This window comes from Chamaea fasciata, unplaced genomic scaffold (genome assembly GCF_029207755.1).
Source record: "Chamaea fasciata isolate MVZ Bird 193981 ecotype frontalis unplaced genomic scaffold, bChaFas1.0.hap1 SCAF_3, whole genome shotgun sequence".
NCBI classification, from domain to species: Eukaryota; Metazoa; Chordata; class Aves; order Passeriformes; family Sylviidae; genus Chamaea; species Chamaea fasciata.
In genome coordinates this window covers 100,790,596-100,814,990 of record NW_027094088.1, presented here as the reverse complement: position 1 = coordinate 100,814,990, position 24,395 = coordinate 100,790,596, and the positions used below count along the sequence as shown (strand labels likewise).

The 24,395-nt window shown below is 38.8% G+C and overlaps 1 long non-coding RNA gene across 1 annotated transcript in view; it reads right to left on the bottom strand.

Annotated features, from left to right (window-relative positions):
• LOC136287855 (uncharacterized) overlaps positions 1–21,613 on the bottom strand; it is a 34,906-nt gene extending 13,293 nt beyond the window's left edge. Inside the window, exons 1-3 of the long non-coding RNA XR_010720389.1 lie at positions 21,510–21,613; positions 20,693–20,885; positions 16,782–16,869 (exon numbers count right to left, since the gene is read on the bottom strand). This is a non-coding gene — a long non-coding RNA (uncharacterized lncRNA). The remainder of the gene's footprint in view (positions 1–16,781; positions 16,870–20,692; positions 20,886–21,509) is intronic.
• Positions 21,614–24,395: the final 2,782 nt, after the last annotated feature.

Here is a 24,395-nt window from a genome sequence, read left to right as displayed (position 1 = left end):
AATGATGTGGTCCTTTTCAGTCATTAAGAGGGATTCTAAGAGACTTTTATGAAAAGCCAGGAGGGGCTGGCTCCATCATCCTCCCAGCAGTTACAAGTGAATTTATCTCTGACTAGAGTAGGGTGTTAATGGCAAACAATGAATTGAGGAAATTTATTCAATGGATTCTTCTATCCTTCTGAAATAATGATTTTGTGTGACTGTTTCTCACTTAAGCATTAAGAATAAACTCCTATACCAGCTTTCATGTAAATACTGTATCTAGTAAATTGTCCTTTCACTGTTGTAAAAAGACTTTAACTACAGCCCTGTAGCTAAACCAACCCAATTCTCAAGGAATATGCTTAAAATAAACACTGCAGATAAAACATTAAGTTGCCTTCAGGTGATATTTTACTATCCTTTCTATCACAATCATCACTTTTATTCATTCCATTGTTAGCTTTTAAACAGCTAAAACCAGCATGATTTAGAAAGTGAGACATCCCTTGAGCTAGAAAGAAGCAGCGTTACCCAACAAAGCTTTAAAAATATTGTTCTCTGGCTGAAGAGACACATGTGCATTTCCCTTGTTACAGGCAAATGTTGTCTATGAAGGAGGATTTATTTTTCACTGTTCCAAAACATAAATTTAGTCTCAGTGTTCTAGTCCCCAAAACTCCCACACACTTCATTGGAAAATATACCTGAACAAAGACAGCAAGTTCTGTCCTTGGGGAGGCCAAAAGTAGATTTTTGTCTTAGATTTATACCAGCAGCATGTGGACACAGAAAATATGCAATAAGTCAAAGAGATTTTACTTATCAGAGATTTAGACAACCATTTGTCAGTACTTAACTGTATTGCTGCATGACTCATTCCCATTTCTAATACCTAGGAATACAGGGCCTGTGTGGGAACACAATGTCTGCATCGATTTTAATCTGGTCTCTTTTCGTACTGTCTACAAAGAGCTCAAAATGAACCCAATCAGATAAGCAGAGCAGAAAATTATTGCAAAAACACATATAGTAAGCCTCTCACAGAGGCCTCAGAGAGGCCAAGGAACACACAAAACAGAAAACACCAAGGTAGCAAAGAACAGCTCTTGAAAGGATACAGTTTCTCTATGCCATGGATGAATAATTTAGGTAGGGAAAGTGATCAGGCAGAGAGGAGAAAGATTTTCTTTTTAGGTGCAGGACCAGCAGCTGCCCTACTCAAAACCTAGTGCAACACACTTCAGTTTTGGATTCCAAGCTTCATGTCAAAGTAGGAATTCATTATTTACACTAGACAGGCTGGAGAAGGCAGGCTCTCCTGCTATTGCACTAACAGTATTTAAAACATTCTATGTGTCCTGGTCCTCACTGAACTCCCTTTCACAGATGCCTGCTGCAATCCTTGGCAGTAGAAGAGTGGGTGTGATAGACTTCTGGGAAAGAATCTTCCTGTTATTGGAGAATTTTTCAGGTTTTAAGATATTTCTTATTAAAAATGAAACAAAAAAATTGAAATTTTCTTACTGTTTTGCAAGCTGTTTCTCTAAAAAATTACTTGAATCAGGACAATTCAGAATTTTTTCAATAACAAGGTCTTTGTTTTAAGTCTTGACATTTGCTTTTTTGCTCCACCTTTAGTGAAATCAATGTTTCAAGATTAAACACTCAAATAAAAGTATTTTAAAAATAAAATCAAACCAATCATTCAGTTTAAAAAATTTCCAAATAGGTTCTGTCAATAAATTCAAAAGCTGCTGATATCGGAATATTCATCATAGATCCATGCCTCCAGAGTATTGTCATAGCCTTGACAAGTCAAGTTTGTCCAACAAAATTTCCTTTCTGATCTAGACCCTTAACATGTATTTCTTCTGCCATCCTGAAGGTATCTTTTTGGGACCCAAAGTTGAAGGGGAGAAATAAACGTGGGTTGTGGGATAACAGGCTCACCCCTAATCCAGAAGGGATGATAGGAGGAAGAAGCAGTCATAGAAGCTTATACAGGGCAGAGATGACAATCTATCAGATGTTGAAATAGTCAAAGAGTCAGAGTAGCACCTTTGACTATTCATAGAGAACATAAATTCCTTTTTCCGCATCTGAAGAAACTATATCCCTCTAAGGGTACTGCAATTACACTGATTTTACATCATGATAGATCAGGGAACTGTCAAAATTGCTATAACAAGGGTCAGAACATCATCTTGCCTTCTCTGTGTGGCCATGCATCTGCCCTTCATTCTTTCTGATAGGCATCTTTCCTTTGTGAACCATTTCTCTGAACACAATTATGTGGAAAAATGGAGAGGCTCACACAAGTTCCTGAGGCAGTACCAGCTGAAGGAGGCATACATTCCCATAGCTCAGAGGAGTCCTTAGCTACAGCAGAGAGCCAGAGCTATTGCATCTCTTTTTCCTGATCCTGGAGCAAGTTCTGCTCACAACCCTGGGCCCTCCCTGCCACATCCCAGGGCAGAGCACATGTCTGCATTTTGCCATCCTGGGACAAGTCTCCTGTGAGAGACCTAGGTGGTTCCTATGTAGCTCACATCAGCAGGAGCACAGTCTGCAGAGAACAGCCACGTGATTCATGTTTGCAGCTGCCCCCTGAATACATTTTCTGAGATCATCCTAGCAGAGACCTATGAGTTTCTTCCAATTTTCAGACCAGATATACAGTATGCTCAGAACTGGGAAGAACAGTGTTGTAGTGTTATATCACAAAGACGTTCCCAAAAAGAACACAGGAACAATACAAATATTAGGTCTCCAAAAGCAAGTGGGAGAGCAAATTCACATTTGGAAATGTGGCAAGCCCAAGTAAAACTTGACTGCATTTTTCCATCTAGGATGGAATCAGGTTTTTAAAAAGCTATTCTGAAGAGAGCGTAGGGTTTCACAGCCTGAAGGCTTCATGTCACCCTGTGTCCTGTGATGATGACTACCTCCCTGTTTACTTCAGAACTGAATGGAAAGTTGCTTATGTGCCTCCTACATTTTTGCTATCATCTTGATCCTTGTCTTCCAGCACCCTCAGGGAAGAATTATGATAGATAAAGAATCCCCAAAAAGAGAGAAAGAGGGCTTCCTAATCCTATTCCTTGGAATAACCTGTTCTACAAGGGCAATTTACTTCCTTGATGGCAGAAAGTTTTGTGGAATGTCTATGAGGAAATGGTTACAAAACCCCAGTCCAAATTCATTGAAGATACCCCAAAGCTTTGTGTAACACCAGGGAAGCTCAGGGATTTCCTAGAGCCTTCTGGGTTTACTGGCCGTCTTGCATCTTCCTCTGCCAAGTGTGGATCTGTTGAAGCCACAATGATGGAGAAACACTTTGATCTTCACTGTACAGGATAGTTACTGAACAGAAACACTAATCCCACCTTGGATCACACTATATTCCTCTCATTAATTTATCCAGTTTACACAGATAACAGCAAGCTTTCCCTTCCTGCAAAGCATAGGGCAAGGAAGACACTGAGAGCCATCAGGATCTCATCTACTGCACAGAGGGGGTCATTTGTGTCTGTGGAAACCCCACTGTAACCAGATCTCAGGAACAGGAAGGCCTAAGGACTTAAGGCAGGATGTCAGAGGAAGAAATTCAATAAGAAGCCACTTAAAACACAATAATTCAAGGGGATTATCACCTTAGAAATCAACTAAATGAAGCATATTGCCTGCCAAATAAAGGAAAAATGGGTTATTTATTGTTTTAGCAAGGATTTTTTATTAAAGTAAGCACAAAATTTATGGTATTCAAAAAATAAAGATAAGCAACAAGGAAACTTCTGGGACTGAATAATCATCTTCTCTGAGAACTAAATTGTTGTTTTACAAATTTTTTTCTTTTGGTTTTAAAATGCAAGTTTAATTTTAATTAAAAAACTGAATATTGAATCTCACATTTTTTGGAACAGGCTGCTAGAAAGGTTTGGGGGTTTTTTTGGTTTTAGCTGTCAGCTGGAATAAGTATCCTAAAAATACCAAAGACAAAGATATAAACGCCCCTGACTTCAATCCGTAAAATTTAAAATCAGGTTAGATAACTGCAAATGTGTTGCTTATATTCCTCAACTCTGCACACACAGTCAAGTTTACTATAAATAAAAATTTCCTCTGATTTACATCTGTTTTGGTTTTTTTTCTGTTGAGCTAACGGTTGATTCTCCACCCACACATGTAACAGCAGCTAACTCTCAATTAATTTTAAAAGAACTTTAGTAAAAAAAAAAAAGTATGCTGGAGAGGGAGTGAAGTTACTGGAAATTAGGCATCTGGGTATCTCTAAAGTGTAAGGGTTTTTCCATCATGTTGGAAGGCAATTTGACGTCAGGAAAAAATATACAATACTTGACTGGTTGATAGATTCTGGTGATTCATTTTGCATGTAGAAACATGCCCACTCTCGCCATTTGAACCAAACACTAGTTTGTTTTGTTTCTTAAACAGTGTGAAATGGCAGAATTTATATATCTATAATAGTTGCCAAAACTAGATTAAGACCAACCTAGCACAGATGTAAGATCCATGGATGTAAGATCTCCAAATGACAGGAGACTTTCCTTTTAAGCGCTCAAATACCAGAAACTGAAAAATCTGGAAATGGGGCTGGAAATAGTTGTACAACACTACATGAAATCATGGAGAGACTAAACAAGCAGACTGGCCTCCTTTAAAGCCCCACGACAGAGATATTGGTTCAGGGCAAGTTGCTGGTTTCCCATCTGGCTTTCACAGTGCTTGCTCCAGCAGATGCATCCCTTGCTGCAAGTGCGGAGTGTACCCACCTCCTAGGGACTTTCCTCAGCTGTATAGCAATGCAAGGGACTTGAAGTAATTCTAAAAGGAAGTGGTAGTTAAACAGAGAAACCCTGAAGGAGAGATGTCATAAGCTGCATCAAAATTCAAAAAAGGTTTCAAGGAGATGATCCTGAAGCATTCACACTGAGCTCGGCTTCAGTGCAGAAGGAAAGTATTACCTCAGGCCTCTGTGTCACACCTAGCAACTGAGGTGAAGCACATCTTTAGCTTTAAGCATTTAAGAGTTAAGTGTGAACATTAAACCAGTAATGGCAAAGAGTAAGGCATAGCCCAGGGATCCCTTATCTCACTGGAACCAGAGTCCCAAATGCATGGATGGCTGCTCTGAACTGGCCACAGCCTGGCTCCTTTCCTGGCACCTCAGACGCACAACATCACATACCTCCATGAGGTAAAGGCATGCAATCCTAATGCTCAGCCTTTGTCTGTCTTGCCTTTGTATCAGAAAGAAATTATAGCTTTATTCCATGCATTTCTTTTAAAACCATGTCAATTTTAACATACCAGGGCTAAATGGAGAGATCAAAATGATTTGTAGGGATGGTGTTCAGTCAAGACAGCATCCATGGTGCTGCAGCAGAACAAAGGGAAGCATGCATGGAGACAGTGCAGAGAAAAGACTCAGAAAACCTGCAGTGCAGCAGGATGAGTAAACTAGCAAACGAAACACTTGATATCTTTGTACAGCAAGCCACAGCAAATGAGGCATGAAAGAGTAATCTGGACATGCACTTAGTGAAAGGAACAGACTGAAAAAGAAAAAAACAGTCATATAGCTTCAAGCTGTGGTATTGAAAAAGAAATAATAAACAGTTCAGGGTTAAAGAAAAAAATTAAGTGTATTTGGAAACTGAAAAAAATGAAGTACGATTTACTGTTTCTTTATTTTGAAGAATAATTTTCTTTATTAAAGACAGAAGAGACCTTTGCATCATCTGTTTTGACTTCCTGAATAATATAGGTTTTTATATTTCTCTCATCTTTTAATACTTAGCTTACCTTTTCAGGTACAATTAAACCAATGCAATGCTTAGGTGCATGGAAACAGGTACCCCTGATTAACTATGCCATTGAACTACACTGTTAGGCTCAAGGACAGAAGGATCATTTCTGTCCTTCAGGGAATAAACAGTTCCACTCCACAGGCAGAAGACAGGGAAGACAATTCAGCTCATAACTGAGGCCATGCCAAGAAGATAATAATCCACACCACTGTCTGAAAACCAAAACCAAAAGCTATCAAAACAGCTGTTTTTTCCAGTTGCAAAATTTTTGTTTTTCCCAAAGCTGACTAGAATTTAAGTGCACAAAGAAAACTCAACAGTATATGTACCTCCAGATCAGGCTTTCCATTTTTATCCTAACCTCTGCTTGCTCTTTCCATTTTCATTTTCAACAAATGGCCCTCCTCATCAGTTTTGGAGAAGTCAGGAGACAAGATAAGCAAAAGTCTAAAATAAAAATGGTCAAATGCTCTTAAGGAAGCAAAAGAGGGAGAAAAAAGAAAGAAAATATTCTTCTCCATTCTTACAGTCATAAAAGCCCTGAAGCATAAGATTTGATTAAAACCATATCTTTATTTAGAGCTGCAACTGCTGTGGGCATACCTAAGGCAATGCTTAACCCTCTGTTCCCTAGACTAGGCTCAGTGATTTCCACAGGGCTGCTTGAGTGCTGCAGCCGAGAACCCTCCAGCATGAAATATTACTGTGGAGAAAGAACTGCAAATCCTGTCGTTACAAAGGGAGAAAACAGCAAAAAGGAAAAGTAAAGGTTTCAAAGTAAAAGAAGGAAAGAACAGGGGAATGTAAGGCACCTAAATACATGAAAGGCTATCCAGTTTAATACTTAACATAAAAGATGATAGGATTTTGCCTAAAGTTGAATTCAAAGCCAGAAATGTATGTAAATCTCATTTTAATGATGTCAAACAGAGAACCCAACATTGTCTCAGATCCTCTATTTATTCACCCTCACCTGACACCTGAATTGAACACCAGTTCCCTGTGTTCAGTATTCCTTTGCCACATGCAAAGTTCACTAGAGATAAGGTCATTTTCCTCTTGCTTAATACTCTCTTGTCCACATATCCCAAGACAACATCAATCTTTCATAAGCTTTTAACACAATTCTGAGAGAGGTGGTTTTCTATGAAGGCACTATTCCTCCTTACTGATTAACAGGGGGAGAAAGAAGAAGAAAAAGAGTAAGAGAATGTAAAGAACATCAGTGTCTACCATGGATACAGTCTGATTATATGATTCTCAGATCTACCAGCTGTACTATCCTGGCTGTCAGTCTACCAAATTCTAAGCTGGTACCTCACAGTCCTGTGTATCATGAGACTGTTCTCATGATTTACTACAACTTTTTATGTCTTCTTCAGACTTGCTATTAACGATTTAAATAACAGAGTTCTTGTGAGATATATATATAATAAGTTTATCTATTCTGAGGTAGATATATTTCACAATGGACATCTTTCCTGACATGTTTTTTTTGTTAGTGTCCTGTCATTGACTTCAAGTATGTCAAGGTTTTCATTTGTCTTTTAAAAGGCTTATTATTAAAGAAATCATTTTTCTGGGTTTTAAGGAGTCATCACTTCTCACTTTCTTGGAAGGAAGGCTGTAAAATATCCAACCATCTTTTTTTAGTACTGCCTACATGAAGGTGATGATTTCACTACACCAACAATCATTTCAATTTTGAGGAAAATGGCAATTCTTAAAGCTCTAGATACATTCAAAGGAGCTTCTGTAACATTCTTCTCACATAAATGAGCAGAGAACACATGAGAGAAAAAGGTGATTTGTACAAAAAACAAACACCATTTGTTTAGGTCATAGACATCTTTTTTGTCAGTAAAAATAAAGTCTCGTCTTGTGCAAAGTGATGGATTTTGATTAAGGAAAGACTGCACATTAGTTTAAAGTTTGCTCCTGGTCACATTGAATCTGCAGCAAATACAATCCAGGCTGGAGCAGCTGCCATATGCAGGCAAAGGCCACTTTTATGTTGATTTACAGTTTGTATCATCTTACCTCACCATTATCTGCATTGCTCTGCCCTGGCACAGGTTCATTGCCTCTACCTGAAACCTTCCAAGTTTGTACAGGGGTGAGCAGAGGAGAATCAGCTTTACCAGGTTGCTGAGGAAAGAATGCGACAACGGCACTTGCTGCCACATAAAGTAACTGGAAAAAGGACTGACCTGAAACATTAAAATAGATACAAGGGAAAAGAGAAGAAAAAAAAGTCCATTGCAGTGACTTACAAACTAGCACAAAGACAAGGATTAAGCAGTAGTTTCCTAGGAAAAATAAGCAAGGGGCATAAACTGCTTAACCTAATCCCATGACATAAAAAAGAAACAAAGGCCAACTGACAGAGAACAAAAAAGGGAAAGAGAAAACAAGGGCTTCTTTCTTTTCTGTAGTGTCTGTGGTTTATCAGATACTACACACCTTGAAGAGCAGTTTAATTGGATGAAGAGCTCTCTGTTATTATCCAACCACATAATCACATTAAAGTTTGACTTACTCACTTCAACCAGAACAAGTAGGTAGCAAAGGGTCAGGGAATTATGTAAATTGGAGCATGCATTTCTCCATGAACCCTGAAAACTAAGACAGACTTAAACTATAAGAAATGCTTTTTATTTTCTTAAAACGGATTTTCCAAAAGTAAAATTCCAAAACAGATGTAATCAAACATGTTGTTGACTTTCCTCTCTGAAACAAATCAGCAAGTGATGTATGTCACCACAAAGCATGTTAGCTATTTTCGGCAGCTTTTCATGTGTGTTATGAACAGATCTGTGGCTTATTTTAACAATATGTAACAGCAGCTGTGGAGTAAAGAATTTGGCATGTCAACATCCAACAGAAAATAGTCTCCTGTGGCTTTGGCATACGTCATGCAATGGCTGCTCTGGACTGTAATTCTTCCCAATAAACAACGGATTCCCTCCAGTGTGCAGGCACAGGAAGTGGATGAAGCCATGGTGAAGGGGAGATAAACCCTTCTCTGCAAAGTGGCAGTGAAGAGGAAGGAGGCCAGAGAAGAACTGAGAAGCAAGATGTATAGCAGAACGCCTAGTTCTCTCCACCAAATCTACTTGGGCACCAAATTATGATCTCTTCACATTCATAATTTAGTTTCTGTGCTTTTTTTTGGAGCTGAACCCACACTTTAGTCCAGATGCTATTTAATAGGAGCATAACATTAACACCTCATTTCATCTTCACTTATGTGGCCACCAATTGCATTATTCACAGCTGCTATGTGCAGATCCATGATCCTGGCCAGGCATGCCTTTATCACCATTTTAACTTATTCATGCAGCTTAGAAGATCTCAAACCATCTAAGTAGTGTGAGAACCTTTTTGTTGTTTCAGTGTGCAGTAACTGAAACTAGATATGCAGTAGTGAAAAGTGGAACATAAATGCAGTTGAAAATTGTGATCCTTTCCCTGTACTACTAAACCACCAGACTTCTTTACTAAATTTGAAAGTTTTATTAGAGATGAAGTTGTCTTTCTGCTATTGTTTTGGTGTTCACTGTCAGAGAAATATATGAAGACCTTAACCGGCTAAGTGAGATAAAGCTTTTTCATTTTATTTTAAACTTCCTGCAATTCACCTTTAAGATATATCGACTGTTTAATAGGAAATTATCAAAGGGTCTGGGAATTCTCTGTGTTCAGGGCAAAATGCTGAATTTTCATGCACACTAGAGATACCAAGTAGCACTTCCACAGGAGCAGGGAAAGGACTGAAGTTGACTCACACTAAAGAGCTCTCACTGTCTCTCTCTACCCCCTTCCCTTCTCTCCTCCCCTCTCTCCAGTTTGGCGGAATAGAAAGTAGGCAAACTGGAAGCTTTCAGTTCTGCCCGATAGTCTAACAAAATGTCTTGTACAGATGCAGGGAGCCAGCATAAAAGCATGGTGTCTGATTAGATGACATACCAGGAGGCAAAAAAAAGATTGCGGTGCCTGCTGAGTTGAAACGGAAGTCAGGTTGAAAGGAGGTGCTCCTCGCTCAGGCAGGCAGCACAGGCACTGGGGAAGAGTAGGAAGTGAAAGACGAAAAAATGTAGGGAATGCTAACGCTTTAGAAAAAAAACCTGACCACATAGCAATTAAAAAGAAAAAAAAAAAAAGAAAAAAAACAACAATCACATACACTAATCTTATCACTAGGCGTTATCAGTATCACTAAAAGACACTTCAGGATGTGTGGAAGTAGTGAGCTCCATTGAAGGCCAAAGAGGAATTTCAGATACTGCCATCGAGAAAGTTGTACACATGGTTTAAAATATATGCATCTATGCTTGAACTAAAATTCTTGAAAAAAGATATTGCATTACCAAGCTCAACTTTCCTGTCATCTGTAGACTAGAACAGAAGCAAACAGAAAGAATAGTTCAGTTGGAAGGGACCTACAACAACCGTATAGGCTGATTACAAGGTACATCAGCTTTTTCCTGAATTATAAAGTATGACAAAGGTATTAATAAGTCTAGAATTCTACCCAGCTTACTGTAATGTCTTCCTTCCTCCCTGACACACAAAAATAGGTGGGGATACTAAAATGAGAAAATGGGTGAGCAAGAAAGGTAGGATTGAAAATGTCACTGAGGTCAACAGAGAGAGTGAATCCTTTAAATAGAATGAAGTATACACAGTCAAGGAGAAGTTCTTAATCAAAAAATAACTAAGCAGACTACCCCCACTGAACTGATTTGTCTTTGTTCCTCAATGTTATTGCTCACACTGACTGTTCCATTTAATTATGATTAGCACTTGTGGGAGCCAGAAGTGGGTGATGGGCAGGAAGACACAGCAGTGCCTGTAATGCAGCAAGCGACTGATCATTTCAGGATCCTCCATGACCTCCTCTGTCCCTCTTAAGTGGGAGTGTGAAAGCAAGCAATAAAAGGACAAGCCATTTTTCCTCTTTTTTTTTTTATTATGCATTCCACATTTCTAGACTTCCTTTAACTCCCACTAGACACTTGAAAAAATCACAATCTTAAATACCAGGCTTTAAGAAATTTTAATTTAATTTTCCTTAAAAATAAATATTTGAAAAATAATTTTAAAATGTTTGCAATCATGCAGATGAATCTTGATCAAATCACTGTTCAATTCCTAGTCCCTGTGTAATTACTTGCGTAAAACACCTCTCGTGAATAGCAAGTAAATCATTAGTGATTAGATTTTTTTGGATTGTTTTGAAGAGACCCAGCTGCTGTCTTTATGTCAAAGAACATCCATAAGGCACCAGTGATTAAACAGCATGGTATTTTTGCATGTCAGACATCACATGCTTGGATATTAATCACGCTTAGTGCTTTTCAGATGTGAATTGTGAAGCATCTCAGTGAAAAACAGTCACAGTCCCTCTTTACAGACTGGGAAGCCGAGGCACAGGCCAAGTGACTTGCTCATCTCATGCAGCACATCTGAGGTCACAGCCCAGATTCCATCAGGGGAAAATTCCCCTTTGTTTCTAGACTTTTCACTCACCCTTCCTTTACCAATTCAAGTGCCGAGACAAAGAAAAAATTTGGATCATTTGATGATAAAGAAGACAAAAAACCCAAATGACAACACAAAAAAAACCCCAAAACCCTAAGAACAGGGCAAGCATACTGCCAAGATTAGAATTTAATTTAAACTAGAAAAAAGCTACTAACCTTGTGTAATTTTACTTTTTTTTTTTTCTAAAAGGAAATATAGCAAAGCTTTTTCCGGAATAAACAGGTCTTTATTCACCCTAAATCAACAACTGAAAAATAGCTCTCCTGTCCAAAAATTGTCATATTGAATCATAGTTCTATCCTCATTACTGAGATATATATGTAGAAAGAGAAAGGGAAGCATTAGGATTTCTCTGCTTAATTGTGATCGCAGCAAGCATTGTTTAGTATATCTGCAAGACATGTTTTGTGCATAAATATGGTGGCTTTGCAAGTGACTCTCAAAAGTAATTTGTCACTGTTTATATATAAAAATGTACATATGAAACATCCATTGAAGCATATTTATAATGTTTCATAAACCAAATGGAACAACAGCTGTAAATCATTACCAAAGTGAGAAATTAAAACCTTCTTTCATGTCAGCTGTGTAGAGGGCAGAGTTATTTATAAGATACCCTAAATATATAGTTGAGTTTCCTACCGAACTCAAAAAAACATACAGAAGCTACTCATAAAGCTGAGTCAGTGACTGTAAAAAGATGAGTTTGTGCACCAGTGCTGAGCTGGACTGGAGATCGTGGTGACATTTAGTGGTTACAATACCACTGGAACAGCAAGCAACTCCTCCAGAGGAAGTGGTAATGTGCTTACTCAAATTTTCTGCCCTCCCTCAGGTTCCTGAATTCACAATCTGAAAGTCTTCAGCAGGCTTAAATCTGGAGACAATAATGCTCCTCCACTTCCTTGTGCAGGAAGCTTTAAATTACAAGGATGGATTATTTTAATTGCTACTCTTTGGCTTCTCTGCTGGAGCTGTTGGTAAACATCTATGGCAAAACATATGGATTTTGAAGTAATAGCTGTATCATACCATGGTGTTTTGCAGCCACTGCATCATAAACATTGCACCCAGCACATTCAATAAAGAATGTAAGTGGAAATATTCGTAAAGAACTTGTAGGCAATAGTAGCTTTATGTCCTAATATTAGTAAACTGCCCACTAAATTAACCAGCATGTGTCATCAGTAAGCAAGTCTTGAAGATATGGGGCAAGCAAGCTCTGAATTGCTGCAAATGGAAGTCAGGGACCCCATAGTGCTAAAGACCTGTTTCAATGATTTCTATTTCTGCATTCTTCTGATAAAATCCTAATGTGAGTGCTTCTATAAATTATTAAAAAGAGAAAAGTTCAAGCTCAAATTGTGGATCCAAATGTGTTTGGATTACAATTTTTTCAGGCTCCTTAAATGAGAATTTGGGTCAACACTGCTGTGACCCAATTATCAAGAAATATTTAGTGGAATTCAAAAACACCATTCCTTATTATGGGGATCACAAATAATATCCACCAGTTCAGAAAGAGAGCTGCATAATAGGGAATAAAACCTGCAATCTCTGAGTCTTGCAGAGATTAGTCTTTGCTAATGGCAACCCTTTTCAAGGCTACTGACTGTCTCAGTAGCACAGAGGGGAACAGGGCATCTACTCCATCCTCATCTTCACCAGCAACTAGCATGGCTGCCTGTTGGCATTCTTCAAATATCAAGATACGTGCTGCTACCACATCAGAGGCCATACAGCATATGTTCCCTTTTAAATCTTAAGCTATCACAGCGTCCATGGGCAAGCCTGAGAAGAAACAAAGGACAGGAGGGGAAAAAGAAGGAGGTGAGAGCTCCTCTGGCCCAAGAAGTCGTCAGAATCACTAAAAGCTTTCCCATTACTTTCAGCAGAGGATGCAGATGATTCTTCTTTGCCTCCCTTTTCTGAGAGATTGCACCTCACTTCCTAAAGACCTCAGCCTCCAAATCCCTTTCAGACCTGGGCTCCCCAGGCCTTCTTTCCTTCGGGGGTCAGGAGTCAGTCGTACCTTGAAGTGAACGTTCCCAAGCCACAGCTTGTAATAGTAACCAGCCCAAGCTCCTCCATAAAACTTTTTACTCCCTTAGGGATGGAAAGAAGGGCAGGTTTCACTGTTTCTATTTTATACAGGGAAAAATTTAGGTTCTAAAAAAGTCATCCAATGAACAGGAAGAGAGATATTCTTGGGGTCTTACTGACCACAGCTGAGGTGTCTTAGGGTCCTATTTCACTTTCAGTTTGACTTTTCAGTAAGCCATGTATGCAACATACAGCTACACATCTGAGTCAACAGTTATTTGTTCCACATCATGATTTTATGTCAGCTAAATTTCAAACAATGTGCTGAATATAGGGATGCTGATCCAGGGCTGTATAAATTGCAGTGCTCTTCCACCCACCTTAACATGCAAACTGCTGTGTGAAGGCAAGAGGATTGTAATGCACACACGCACAAGTCCCAGTAGACAACTGAGTGCAAAGACAGCAGATGGTGACAAGGCAGTAGCAGCAAAGAGGTAAAACTGTCAAATTTAAAGATAAGCCTAAAGGCATTTATACCATGCTTTTATTATCAGTGGTGCTGAATTCCCCAGAGTTCTAAGAGATATCTATAAAGATGCTAAAGAAGGGAATACTGGCTCTTTGGTATGCTGCGGGGTTCAGAGTTTGCTCTAGCTGGGCAGCAGCTGTCCCCTCTGAGCCAGCCAGGGTGAGTGTGCCAGTGCTGTGGTGTGCTGGGACCACAGGCTCAGGGGAGGAAGAGTTTAGTTGTGTTTCCTTCCCCTCAGCCGCTTGTCAGACCAGAAGTTGGACAGACCCAGCACTTTATAAGGGAGGGGGACATACTCAGGAGAGGTGTAAAACACAGCTGACATTCCCATCGCCCAGAGCAGTGGGCAAACAGCTACTTTGGTTAATAGCTTATGCAGCTACAAAACACCACATGGAAAATCAGGGTGCTCCAAATTGTCCTGTGCTAAATAAAATACAAACCCAGATTAAAGAAAGAAGGGAATGTTTATAATTTCAGTTATCTTCAGCCATTTTCCAGCTAACCACTTAATCACAAAACTAAATAGTTGATTTGTATGGATTGATTGTAAGGGGAGGCAGTCACTGATAAATTGTTGTCAGCCTCATTACGAAATATTCTGGAAAAGACAGGAAGCAAAGTCTTAATCTAATTGTGCTGTTGCATGATGCCAATAATTATGTACCCAATATGAGAGCTAAATTACTAGGCTTTATCTATCTTATCAAAAAAAAATTAGATTAGCTTGTGTTTTCAGCTAAGCAACATTGCTTTTAATTTTTGTAGTCTTGTTCAATCTCTTTAGTAATTTTGCAAAAGATTAAACACTTTGGTTGGCTAAACTAGTTCTGGTTGCATTACTATCCCAAATGAGCAGATTTCCCTCTTGTTCTGGTCTAGTTTATGCTTCCAGGGTAAGAGAGCTTGCTCATGGGAACTCCTGGGTAAAGAGCCAGTATGACCAACCCTCAGATCCCTTCCCCACGCACTACATGTGTGAGGTTTAACAGCTTTTTCCATTCCTTCTTTACAAGGCCTGACAGTGAGCTTGGGTTTGAACAGCTCATAACCTTAGTTGCACCCATATTGCCTGTAAGGGCTGAGTTTGATCTTACACCAGAAGTTTTCCCAATCTATGCCAGAATAATCAGTTACCTCACCCCAATGCTCAGCCACGGTGGAAGGCAACACAAAGGCTGTGGAGACACAAAGGAGCTAACATAACATCATAGGCATTCCCACTGACATGGCAATATGCTTCCCTCAAGGTATTAACACAGGATTGAGATCATGAGTCAGCCCCTTTTCCCCCTAATCTCCTCCCCTTAAAGCAATGATTCTGGCTTAAAAGGTGTAAATACATACATATACATACACACACACATATATATATGTATATACACACAAATTTTTGAAAAATAGAGTTGTTGTCTTCCTAATCTACTACCTTTTATAACTATTAAGCTTTACCTCATGTTTTCTTGACTAAAAGGGGTCTATTCCTCTTTGGAAAAAACAAATCAGCATTTTTGCATAACTGCCTGAATCCAGGAAGTGGAGAAAGCTAGTAATCTGAGCAAAATTAACATGCTACAATGAGGGAAAAAAAAAAAAAACAACCTACATATGGGTTTATGTGCTGTATTGGACTGTGTTCAGCCTGGTATGAATGTAAACTACCAGTGTCATACCTTCAAAAATAAGGAAGACACAGGGACCTATCCTGCAGATTACAGATACTAAAGGAATTTTTTTTCCACCACAAGCTGGAGTTAAAACAAATTCCAAGGAAGAAATCCTGGCCATTAGAAGTCAGTGAGAAATCTGCCATCACCTGTTCAGACAGAATTTCTCTTTTGCTTTAACTGTATTCAGCTTTCTGTATTTTATTATGATTTATCATTTTAAAACTTTTGCCCTAGTACTTCATTCATCTAAGATGAGAATAAAAGGTTTCCAGTTAAAGGAAGTAACAATATTAGCTCTTTTTTAAATCACTATAGAAAAACAATGAAAAGCATTTTAAAAAGCATATTAAAGCATATAGTTTAAATTAAAATTAAGAGTTCATAGACGCTAAAGTTGTCTTATTAGGAGCCAGAAAATAATGACCCTATCCTTCTTGCTTATCTATATCTATTCATTTTCACAGTACAAATCCCTTTGTAACACATTTTCCCTCTAGTGGCCCAACTACATTAGAGTCTTTAGTAGTCATTATTTTCTAAAAACACTGCAGAAATTTTAATCCTCCAGACATGTAAGACTTCACATAAAAGAGTAGAAATCTCCTACAGAACACTAACAAGTCACTTTTATATAAAAGCAGCCCTGACTAGATTAAATCTCTGGCACAAGAAGCTGAGTATACAAGTAAACATCCATTTAGGTTATATATTAAGCCTTTTTATCACTTGCTGTATTATAAGAAACAATAAACTATTATAGCATGATTGCTACAGCTCTGTTCTCTGGGAAGTAGTTTAAGGCCTCTTTCGTCCTCACTGCTATTTTTAACCAAATGATACACTCATTTCCTCAACAGCAGCTTCTTGTATAAAACACAATAGCAATTTTAAAATCACTCTTATGCACATGATTCAAAGTAAATTTACAAGTAGATCACATGTATGGAATATTTTAATTATTTTATTTATCTTGAGATATATATATAATATTTTACTTATCTTGATAACCACCAGGAACTTTGACTTTTTACTTAATGGGTAATGAAGACCCTTCATAAACTCTGCAATTTTTTTTTTTACTGGAATTCTCTATTTTATACAGTCCTGAAGTTTCAAGGACAGAATTTTGGAGAAAAAATATTTTTTACTTTCATGTATCACAGTCTAGATACTCACACTGACTGGTAGTGTCATCTCAGCTTTGGAAAGGTTGTAGTTTTGTCCATCATACAGACCTACTGATCTTCCTGGAACCACTCAGTCTCTGAAAAAAATGCACAGAACTGTTTGGAGCAGATTTCAAAATTCCAGATTTCAAAAAACTCACATTTGATGTGTTTCTTCAGTACTTGTATTAATTAAGTTAAGGATGACAATGTTCATAAACATTCACAGCAGCAAACTCTTTAAGACCAAAAGCAAAAAAAGCTTGACCTTACTGGAGACAATAAAGACTTGTGCTATCTTGAGGGGAAAAAAATGATGCAAAAAAGAGTGCACATCAAATAGCATCTTTTGTCAATGCTTAAGCTTGCCACAATCCACACTGAGAACTGGGGTAATTTTTATAGAGCAGCACTGTTAATCATTGCTAAGATCTTTCTGAACCAACTGGTGCCTTCGCTCACTAAGTTACTTCAGTTTAAAGTTATAAATGAGCCCCAAGTTTCTGCCTTTGCATTTTCATGACCTTCCAAAAATAATGATTCCCAGTGCTCAAAGAATACAGAGATGGAAGTGTTGTCACAGGAAATGCTAGGATGGCTCAACACTTTCTCTCTGAAGTTAACAAATAAAACGTACAAGCACCTGCTTTCCAAAGAGTCCAACAGGCATGAAGCAAGCTCTTGCAATACAACTTGCATCCCAGAGCTTGCCCATCATTTTCTCTAAACCAAAAGCCAAATCGCTTAATTTTTGACACCAGGTCAAGAAAATTAATTGTTTCTTTTACAGACCATTCTCCTTAAGGGGCATATGATGTACTTCCATTGCAACCCTATGAGCTTGTCTGTGCGACATGAACTTTTGGGTCCAAAGGACAAACTCTGAAGGAACAAAGTCTTGTTTTTCTTGAAGAAGGAACTAAATGTCCCTGAGAGTCTCTAACCTTCTGCTGTAATGACTGTTTCCAGGCCACAAGTCATGTTAACAGCCATTGGGGGTGAGGTAGGACTGAATTCCTGGCACAAATCAGGGACTGTGAGTAGCTGCAGGAAGACACCACATTTTGATGGTGTCTCTTCACCTGGATCAGTTTCAATTATTTCAGATACTTCATCAAGGTAAGGAGGTATCTTGGTTCAGTTTTCTTCTGGAGTCAACAGAGAGAAATAGGGAGCTTCCCAAGGCAAATCAAAACTTTTCAGCTCCTAAGTCACTTCATCCCTTCTAAAAGGGTATGATATTCAGATGTATTCAAGGTATTACTGGGTAAAATAACCTCTACAAGTGCTATTGGATGTGGTGCGCATTTCTGGTAGCCCCTCCTTTCTGCACTAAGAGGCATCCATCTCAAAGTGCTTCTGACTTGCACTTCCTTTTTGACACACTGTAAATCAAAATCTTTTCAGGGAGTGCTCCTTACTAGGCATATTTATGTAGCTGATTTTTAATGCTTAATTGTAGTATTTTGCCCACATCCCTCTTGAGTCATATTTTCTTTGTTACAGACTATCTTTGTTTCTTGCAAGATGACAAAAGAGAGACTGCAAGTCAATGATGAGACAGCATTGCTTATTTTGCTCTCATTGTGGCTTATTCCATGTGAAAGTGAAGCAGGTGACGCACCTATTTTAAGCAAAAGAGAGTTCTGTGCTGGCTCCTGCCCTGCTGCATTACAGATTCACCATTAGGAAACAGCTCAGAGGAACAGAAGAGACACTGGAGAATTAATCACACTGCTACTTCCTGATGAAAACACCAAGCTATTAGCTGACTTCAGGTAGAAAGCCCTGGGATTTGCTGCAGAAGATGCTGGGGGTGAAGAGAATAGCTCGGGGATAGATAGCCTCAGTAAAAGAAAGAAAATTATACTGTTTGAAAGCCTTCGCAGGGCTGAGGGAAAAGCCCCTGCAGCAAAGACTGAGACAGTTACTGGTATCTCAGGCAACATTTTAATAAGCTCAAATCTCAGGAAACTGAACTCTGCAAATAATTTGAGGTTCATTTCAGTACTGAGAGAACCTGAAGGAAAATTTAGCAGGGAATCTCCATGGGAACGTTCTTTCAAAAACTATATGCCTTCCCCAGAGAAGTATGACCCTCCACACACTCTTGCCACAGAGACTTCTCTCAGGAAGTTTCTTTCCTGGTAAGCAGAAAGGTGCTGACTCACATCATACAGGAGGAAGATGCATTGGGTATGGTGAGTAATAGGGTAGAAGAATGGCAGATTTGAGCCATGAGGGAAGGCAATGGGTGTCTTTCCATGAGAAGATTTTGAGCCACAGTTTCACACCCTGTGACTGTAGACAGGCTGAAGTGGTTGCATCACTTTACAGATCAGGGAGACCAGCTGGGCCACCACAGAGGATCAGAGACCAGCAGAGAGGTCTTGGCCACTAAAGGCTTACTGGGTGGTAGGGGAACATGAGAAGGGAGAAAACTGTGGAAGCCGAAGACTGAAAAGAGTTGACAGGTCTGGCCGGTGGGAAACAGGGGACAGTGTCTTTCTTTATAGGCTTTTCAGAGTTATTGCAACAATGGTGTTAGAGGCAATGTTCCAATTGCTCAAAGAAGATGAACTCAACCGGATTTCCCAGATCTTAGTGATTCCTAAATGCATACCTGCACGCTTGCCTTCTGCAGGCTCTTTGAACAGCTGAAACCCTCCAGAGGGTTAGGTCACTGAGAGCTGGGGATCCCATGAGACCATAACACCCGATTGCTGTCTGTGCCAGATGAGACCTTGTGTTGAAAACCTTTCTAAATTCCAACCTCTCCAACTGCCTCCTGCTCCCTATAACTGCATGTATTCAGGTTTTAAATTAGCAAGTGTACCTAAAAAGAAAAGGCAAAAAAGACATTCTACGTATTCTTGAAACTAGGTTTTGGGAGTTGTTTTATCACTCTGCCCTAATCACCTGACAGCACCTTCTCCTTAATTCTGTTCATACTCCTTCAAAGAGTACTCTTGCCCATGTTATCTCTTTATGAAACCAAATTCACCTCTCACATGAGGATGTAAACACATGGTTGTATCCCATAGAAAAAGCACAGGCAGATGGGAAGCGAGGTATTTTAGGAAGCCCAAAAGGTGATGAACATTTCACAACTTAAATTAGATATAAAGGTTACTGGTATGTATCCCAGAAGGAAAAAAACAGCGCAGTTGCAAAGGGACTGACCCCTTCCTTGCTCTCATTCTGATACCATGACAGAAAAATCAGAATCATATGGATCCACTGAGAACACAAGGACATGACCTGCAGTCCTGCAGTTCCAAACAGCCATGACTCAACTTCCTGTACTTGAAGGAGAGTCAGAACAAAAGTATCTTGGAGTCATGTTTCTGAAGTTAAAGAGAAATGGTTATATGTTCACTGCAAGTCTCTGAAGTGAATGCAGTGTGTATGGTTCCAGGTCCGATGTGGTCATGTGTATTTTCAGGAATCTGAAAGCCCCAAGTACCAGGGAAGAGGCAGCAAATGCTCTGAGCTCACGATGCCAGGAAGTTCTGAACGTACACTGATGTGTGCACTCACTTTGTCCTCTTAAAAAACAAAGCCACTTTGCTTGAACAGTGTGTCTTAATCGAACACAAAGAAAAAGAATTTTTGACCTGACATCACATTAGAAGAAATGTTTAGCAAATCTGATGCAAAAATTATTTGGGAAATTTGTCATAGAACAAAATTTAGCCTAATTTCTTTTTGCTCTCCCCTCCAACCCTCTAAGCAAATGTCTCTTTTCTTTGCCCCCATTTTTAATTTGCTTTGTATTTGTAATTTAAAACAGGAAGCAATTTCTTGACAAAGGATTACTTGGTGCACCATGAAGAATACTATAACAAGTTCTAGTCAGGAAAATACTCCTTTCAGTAACTGTCTTATTGAAAAGAGGTCAATGGGAAAGAAAATACTCACCCCACACATTCTTGCCTCTTATCCAGAAGTGAAAAATATCATGACTAGAAACTTCCTGCAGTCCAGGAAGAAAATTATGTTATGTACTGCATGGAAAACAAAACTGAGATTGCTAATCTCATATTCTGAGCCAGGTCAATTCTTCAGGCTGAATGGGGGTATCTTGGAGTAGTCACAGGCGATGAGCAGCACCCTTTGATGGGGGAAGAAAAAAAAAAAAAGAATTAGAGAAGAGTGAGCAGTCTGCAGATATGGAGAAACATTTGATCCATCATCCAATTAAGTCAATTGATCTACTATACACCATGAATGAACACTAGATCATTCATGGGCTGGCTCAAAATCTCTCAGAGACTATTAACTTCAGCTGGCTTTCAGGCCCACAGATGCTGTGCATTGAGATACACTATGCAGCTAGGTACTTAACTTGCTCCAAGATAATAGTTCCATTGAGCTCCCAGGATTACCCTCACTGCTTACGCTCTTGCTTATGAGCTTTGCTTTGGTCATTAACCAGAATTTCATGAGTATTGCTCCAAAAATTAATTTGACTCAATTTTTAATGAAATACTGCAGATATTTGAAGATGTTTGAACAAAATTTAGCACTAGTTTCACTGCAACAGTAGACAGAGAATAGCAAGCAGTAATTATTTCTCTTAAATTTTTTTTGTTGAAGAAGGGTAGGAAAAGGTCTCTTCCCAAAGCGTTACAGTTCATCACTATAATCATGTCTGACATAATGGGATTTTCAAAGCAGGACTTAAAAGTGGCAAGCACAGATCTCATGCTTGCTAACTGCCTCCTGTAAATCTTACCTGCAAGTGTTTCATTTCATGTAGGGGAAAATTTGCAGTGGAATTGTCTTTTCCTTCCTTTTTTCTTCTTCTTTTTAATAATTCCCAAGGAAATACTTCTTTAGGATGACTGTTATTTTTTCATGAATAGGATTGTAAATATGTAATGAAACATAAATATTTTGTATTTAGAGTAATAAAAAATTTAGTTCTATAAAAGATTTATCCCCACTAAAAATAATTTGGCCTAAAATAGGAATCAGTGGCAGTAACATATGAGGCAAATGTTCCATCTGTAAGAAGAATAGAGAAGCTAAGCAAATACTCCCAAATACGTCTGGCAGGGATTTGCCCTAAAGTAAAAACGAGTTTGTGTTAGATGCACCTACACCTTTGATAACAGGGAAGAATCCTTAAAATCCTAAAACCCTACCTTAAGGGCAGGTAAATGTAGATGATAAGATAGTGTCCCACAAAAGTGTCAGTTAGGGAGAATTAGACCTCCCACACAAAAATAATTATTTTATGGAAACAGAGCTACAGAAAAAATACATTTACCCTCTGTTTGTAGCCAATGATCTGGTCCTGCCTTCATTTTAAACTAGTGAAAGCCCACATCTTTCAGAAAACTGTAAAGACCCCTTCCACCCTAAACCATTCTCTGGTTTTACTATCATTACAGACCAAAGATCTTTTAGAAACTAAAATAATTCCATGTATGCAGTTCATCAGCCCATCCCAGACAGATTTCATCGCACGGAAATCTTTTCCTGTTCTTAACTGTTTTCACTTCTGTTGTATTCCTGCCATCTCATGTAACTACCTATGAGCCATGACAATTAACTAACACAGCTCAGATTTTCAGTTCAAGTATTTGAAGCAAATTCTGTGTGATAAGCATAAAAATGAATTTTCAGGAGAACGCCAGGCAAACTAAAGGCATAAATAAATGTCTGGAAATTACAACCAACCTGCAGACTTTCCATGAACAGAGAAACAGACTAGTTTTGGCAGGTCCATTTTTTATAGCGAATTATTCACCCCGCTCTTAACCTCTCTACTTTAATTATTATTAATTTCATTGTTGGGCAGAGGTGTGAAACCACAATAGTAAAATGAAAGTCGCCTGGGGAATTTCTCTATATGAGTCAAACTGAAGGAAAATGCCATAAGGAGTACTGACCTGAATGTTTTCAGTGTCAATGTATTTTGTCTTTGCTGAACTGAAGAAGGGTGCTTCACCCACACATGTATGCCTGGTCTGTGTGTACTGGCAGCAATTTTACGGTAAAAAGCCTGGACAGGCAAGTCAAGAACTAGGAAAGGTATCTAGGCTCCAGCCACTGCAGGAACACAGCACATTCCTGCAATCCTTGCTGGGCAGTCCTCCCCTAACCATGAACAGCTGATGTGCACTACAGAGCTGCTTCATATCCTTCAGGAGTGATGAACTCCAGAAGAGATCTGTAGCTACAGCACCTCACTCTCTGGAAGCAGCTGGGATTTTAGCCCTGTGTTAACTTCAAGACTTCCTCTGAGGACTAACTGGCTAATTTACAAGTTAAGTATGTTCTGCTACAAATGAACTGGCAGACCCTGAGTGAATTGCTTGGGTCAAGCTCCTCAAAACCACATGAGCTTGAAGTGCTTGATAGGCATCCAGTACCCACTGGTAAAATGAGGGTAATAATCCAAGTAGGTATTGCCCCCCACAGCAGACCATGAGAATCAGAACAATGCTACTTCCTTAAAGCTTTGTAACACTCCTGTGCCCACAAGAATTTGTTTGACAAGGGCTGAAGTTCCCTGTCTCAGAAGCAAGTAATTGAAATGGCAAGTTGTGTTTAAAAGGGAATGCGTCAAACGCGGCCTGTCTTCAGGTTTTGCTCACCACTGCTTTGATCGCTTGGAAGGAAACACACCGTATTTGGAAAGAGCAAGACAGGCTTTCAGTTTCAGAGTAACCAAAAGGTATTCTTTCAAAAAAAACCAAAATTTGTTAATTCTAGTATATTTTTTTGTGACAGATAAAAATTGAGGAAGCATTAGAGTAGAACTTATGGAAACTGCTAGACGTTAATCAAATCCTTACATGAACTAATTCCTGTACTCCCACACTGGATTTTCACATGTTGTTCAGTCTGCAAGACAGTGTGACATGAGAGGTTTGTGATAAGGATGAAAAAACACTTCCCACAGATTTCTTCTTCATTATATTTACAAATGGAAATTATATTTTCCTCTGGAAGATCATAAGAATATTTATAATAGGTGCCTTTTTAGCCCTAAAGCTGAAAGTAAAATGTAGTTTTCCATTGAAAATTCCATCCATCCTGCCCAAAATCCCATTAAGCAAGATCCTAAGTAATAAAAATGTCTACAGCACTGTAATTAATAAAAAAAATCTGAAAAAATTATAGATTCCTAAAGCTACTGACTTTGTTGAAAAAAAATGCTGAAATTAGGACTTAATTGCTGCATTTTAATGAGGCATCTAAAAATGAAGATAAAATAATTATTTCATGTTGATATCCTATATATTTGAAGCCTAAAGCAGAATACTGATATTCCAGTCACAAGTTATATCAGCTCTGAATAACAACCTCTTAATAGTCACAGTTTTTACTTGGCCATATCCACTTACATAAATCCAAGTTTTTTTTATATCTGCAGCTCATCAGTGCCATATGCAAACTTATCAGACTGAGCACAACATCTGTCTAGCACATGCTTTTGGGTCTGTAAAGAATCAACTTGGAAGTGCAAGCTGCAAAACTATTCTAGCTATGCTTTTGCCTTCTGAGTCAAGGTTGTGACAGAAAGTTTAAGAGGTGCTGTCTGGTTTTACTGGTTTTGTGATGGACTCGCAGCTCTCTGAGGGTGTGATGTTCTCACCATGGTGTCATT